Below are 5,466 nucleotides of genomic sequence, written 5' to 3'. Positions count from 1 at the left end.
TTGGATGATCCTTGATGATTCCCTTATCCTTGATTCACTTGTCTTAATGTTATTGATGGCTTATAATCCTTGAAAACTCATATAATAAATGTAGAGAGAAGTTTTAGAGAGAAGTGGTGCAATGTTGTAATGAAATAAAATAAGTCTTGATCCTCATATTTAATGAATTGGAAAATATGTGCTGGTGAACAGTGGTCGTCCATGGAGATTTACGGACCGTATTCCACTATACGGCTCGTGCTCCATGGGCGTATTTAGCCATTTCTAGAACCAGAAGCTGGGCTGCCTTCATGGTGGTTTACGACCATGGTTTACGGGTCGTAAATCACTTTACAGTCCGTCCACCAGGTCGTATTTAACCATTTCCTCGGCTGGCAGAAAGTTGAAGTTTGGCATGCCAGTTTACGACTTGGCAGTTTACGGACCGTATACCACTTTACGGTCCGTATTTTGCAATATACGACCACTGGGCAGTTTTGCCAACTTTCAATTTTTCTCATTTCTCGACTTTTCATTCTAATCATCCACATCCCTTTACATACATTTCCCATGAAACATTATACACTCGCACTCCTCGCACACATCATTAGTTCATTTATTTGCGTACCAACGGGAAATTTTCCGAGGTGTAACATTCTACCCCCCTTAGGAACATTCGTCCTCGAATGTTAAAGGCTTGGGGAATTCTATAAAAATTTCGCCAGAGTTTCCTCTGTAATGTGGCACTACCACCCTGCCACAACAACCCACAATAACAATGCCTCACAGGGCAATAATACAACAGCACTAGAAATTTTTCCACACACGAGCTGAATGTATAAAAGGGAAAACATGCATACCTTATGATTTTGACGTCTCATCTTGGACTTCTTCCAAGGGCTGAAATAAATGTGGGTATTTGGATCGCATATTCTCTTCCGCTTCCCATGTCATTTCCTCTCGATTGTTATTTCTCTACAGAACTTTTATTGAGGCCACTTCTTTGTTTCTAAGCCTCCGTACTCTCCTATCTAATATGGCAATGGGTATTTCATCATAAGTTTACTTTTCTGTCACTTGAATATCATTCACTGGGACGATCCTCGTAGGATCTCCAACACACTTCCGAAGCATCGAGACATGAAATACTGGATGGACTGACTCCAAATCTGGAGGTAGATCTAGCTCATAGGCCACTTTGCCTATTTTGCGCACAATTTCGTATGGCCCAATATACCGGGGACTGAGCTTCCCCTTTTTGCCAAATCTCATCACGCCCTTCATCGGAGACACTTTCAAGAATACCCAATCTTTCACTTCGAACTCTAAGTCTCTTCGACGATTATCCGCATAGGACTTCTGACGACTTTGAGCCGCTAGCAACCGATCTTGTATGAGCTTAACTTTCTCTATTGCTTGCTGGACCAAGTCTGGCCCTATCAACTTTGCTTCTCCGGTTTCAAACCACCCAATTGGGGATCTACACTTTCGCCCATATAGAGCTTCATACGGTGCCATTTGAATGCTAGAATGATAACTGTTATTGTAAGCAAACTCAATGAGTGGCAAATGGTCATCCCAATTTCCTCCAAAATCTATCATACATGCCCGTAACATATCTTCAAGAGTCTGAATAGTACGTTCAGCTTGCCCATCAGTCTGTGGGTGAAATGCCGTGCTTAGGCGCACTTGGGTCCCTAAACCTTCTTGGAAAGACCCCCAAAACTTGGCTGTAAACTGAGTTCCTCTATCGGAGATAATAGATACCGGAACGCCATGGAGTCTCACTATCTCTTTAAGATAAAGCTTGGCATAATCTTCTGCCATATAGGTCGTTCTGACCGGTAAGAAATGCGCTGACTTTGTGAGTCTACCCACGATCACCCATATAGAATCATATTTACGTCGAGAACGGGGTAACCCTGTAATGAAATCCATATTAATCACTTCCCACTTCAAAGTTGGGATTTCTATAGCTTGCAATAAGCCACCCGACTTTTGGTGTTCTATCTTCACTTGTTGGCAATTAGGACACTGAGCTACGAATTCCGCTATGTCTTTCTTCATCCCATTCCACCAATATATAGTCTTAAGATCATGATACATTTTCGTCGCTCCGGGGTGAACATAGTAACGGGAACAATGAGCTTCTCTCAAAATCTGATGGCGTAGACCTGCCATATCGGGAACACATAACCTGCCTCGACATCGGAGAACTCCGTCTTCCGAAATGTCAAATGATGACCCCTCCTTCTGAGGGAGTGTATCTCTGTACTGCATTAGCATGGGATCCTCATATTGTCGCTCTTTTACTTCCGCTACTAACGATGAAACTGATGCATTCCGAATAGTAGCTCCGCTGCTACCTGAGTCCACCACTCGGACTCCTAGGCTAGCTAACTGCTGAAGATCACGGGCCATCTCTTTCTTTTCTGGTCGTACCTCACTTAGACTTCCCATCGACCTACGGCTAAGAGCATCAGCCGCAACATTTGCCTTTCCGGGGTGGTACAGGATTTCAACATCATAGTCTTTTAGCAACTCTAGCCATCGTCGTTGCCGCAAATTCAACTCTTTCTGCTTGAAGATGTACTAGAGACTCTTATGATCTGTATAAATATTCACGTGGACACCATATAAGTAATGTCTCCATATCTTTAAAGCATGGACCACCGCGGCCAATTCTAAGTCATGGGTAGGATAATTCCGCTCATGTTTCCGTAATTGTCTAGAAGCATACGCAATCACCTTACCATTTTGCATCAATACACAGCCTAGCCCGACGCCTGAAGCATCAAAATAAATAACATATCCTTCCAATCCCTCTGGAAGTGTCAAGACTGGGGCTGAAGTCAGTCGGTCTTTCAACTCTTTGAAACTACGCTCGCAAGCATCTGTCTATTGAAACTTAGCTGACTTCTGAGTCAACTTGGTGAGCGGTGCAGAAATAGAAGAGAAACCCTCAACAAATCTTCTGTAATAACCTGCTAAGCCCAAAACGCTACGAACCTCCGTAGGGGTCGTGGGCCTTGGCCAAGTCTTCACTGCCTCAATCGTTTGGCTATCCACTCGAATACTGTCAGCTGCAACAATGTGGCCCAGAAATGCCACTGAGTTCAACCAAAACTCGCATTTGGAAAACTTTGCGAATAACTCTCGGGTTCGAAGAACTCCAAGGACAATACGCAAGTGATCCGCATGTTCTGCCTCGGATCTAGAATACACTAGGATATCATCGATGAATACAATCACGAATAGATCCAGAAAAGGCCTGAATACATTGTTCATTAAGTCCATAAACACTGCCGGTGCATTAGTTAGCCCAAACGACATTACTCGGAACTCAAAATGGCCATACCATGTTCTGAAAGCCGTCTTAGGGATATCTTTCTCCCTAACCCTCACTTGGTGATACCCGGACCTCAAATCGTTCTTTGAAAACCATTTGGAACCTTGCAATTGATCAAATAAATCATCAATCCTCGGGAGGGGATACTTGTTCTTAATCGTCACTTTATTCAATTGCCGATAATCAATGCACATTCTCAAGGAGCCATCCTTCTTCCGGACGGACAATACGGGTGCTCCCCACAGGGATGAACTAGGCCTAATGAAGCCTTTTTCAAGCAAGTCTTTCAATTGCTCCTTCAACTCTTTCAACTCTGCGGGTGCCATCCTATAGGGAGGAATAGATATGGGTTTAGTGTCTGGCAACACATCAATCGCAAAATCGATCTCTCACTCGGGAGGAAGGCCTGGAAGCTCTTCCGGGAACACATTCGGAAATTCATTCACTACCGGAACTGACTGAAGAGTCGGTGACCCAGCTTCTACATCTTGAACTCGCACTAGGTGATAAATGCACCCTCTCGTGATCATCTTCCTTGCCTTTAGATAGGAAATAAACCTACCTTTTGGTGATGCCGGATTTCCTTTCCATTCTAAGACTGGTTCTCCCGGAAACAGGAAGCGAACCATTTTCATTCTACAATCAACATTGGCATAACAAGAAGCCAACCAATCCATGCCCATAATAACGTCAAAATATACCATTTCTAGCTCATGCAAATCAATCATGGTACAACGATCACAAATCACAATCACACAATTCCTATATACTCGGCTAGCTATTACCGAGTCACCCACGGGTGTAGACACCTCAAAAGGTTTGATAGACTCCGGCTCAATTATAAATCGACCAGCAATATATGGAGTAACATATGATAGTGTGGAGCCCGGATCAATCAGAGCATATACATCATGAGAGAATACCGATAATATACCTGTGACTACGTCAAGAGAAGACTCAAGATCTTGGCATCCAGCCAATGCATAAATACGGTGCTGAGGACCGCTAGAAGTGGGAAATCTCCCTCTGCCTCTACCATGGCCAGCTGGCGCATGTGAACCTGGCCCCGTAGGGCGTACAGATGCCGAAGATCCGGCTACCGACCCTGATGGCTGGGTCCTACCTCTACCATGTACTGAGGGGCAATCACGCATAATATGGCCTGGCCGACCACATGAATAGCAAGCGTCTGAACCTGATCGGCACTGACCCCAATGCAACTTTCCACACTGAGAACATCATGGTACAGGTGGCCTTGGCTAGCCTGAATCACCTCTAAACTAAGACCCCGAATAACCCTGACTCGGCTCGGAACGAGTAGATCTGTCAAATCTCTGCCCCGTGAACTGTGGAGGTGTACTGGTCATAGAATAGCCTGAATGGCTGGGAAACTGCTGTCTGTGTCCGCCCCTGGACTCGCTCCTCGAACCCAAAGGTCTGGCCCTCTTGTTATGGCCCCTATCCTGCTCACGTTCATTTCTCCGCTGTTGTAGGTGTTCCTCTAATTCCTGAGCATGTGCCTGAATGCGTGCAATATCCATGCCATCCTGAAGGGACGCAGTCAAGCATTTATCCGTCAAGTGTGGCCCTAGGCCTTTCACAAACCGGTGCACCCGATCTCCCATATCCGCTACCATGGCCGAAGCATACCTAGCCAAGGAATTGAAGCGGAGACTATACTCTGTAGCACTCATGCTACCTTGCCTCAAATTCAAGAATTTATCGGCCCTAGCTCGCCGAACTTCTGGAGGCATGTAGTGACGGAGAAAAGCATCGACAAACTCTTGCCATACCGGCGGAGGTGCATTGGCTCCCCGCGAAGCCATCCATACTGTATACCACTGGATCTAGATATCTCTCAATCTATAGGACGCTAGCTCTACCGACTCAGTGTCTGAAGCATGTATCAACCGGAGCGTCCTTAGCATACCATCAATAAAGTCCTGGGGATCCTCCTCCGGTTTCGACCCAAAGAATTTCGGGGGTTTCAAAGCAATGAAGTCACGGGCCCTTGCACTAACAGCCCTGTCACCTTGCCCTACGCTTGGCCTCTGAGTCTGGGCCGCAACCAACTGAGTCAACAAACTAATGGCCTCTCTCACATCTTGTCCCAAAGAATTCGGTGGAGGAGCTGGAGC

The sequence above is a fragment of the Lycium barbarum genome, chromosome 2 (assembly GCF_019175385.1).
Source record: "Lycium barbarum isolate Lr01 chromosome 2, ASM1917538v2, whole genome shotgun sequence".
NCBI classification, from domain to species: domain Eukaryota; kingdom Viridiplantae; phylum Streptophyta; class Magnoliopsida; order Solanales; family Solanaceae; genus Lycium; species Lycium barbarum.
The sequence above is the reverse complement of the archived record's forward strand: the minus strand, read 5'-3'. Positions refer to the sequence as shown.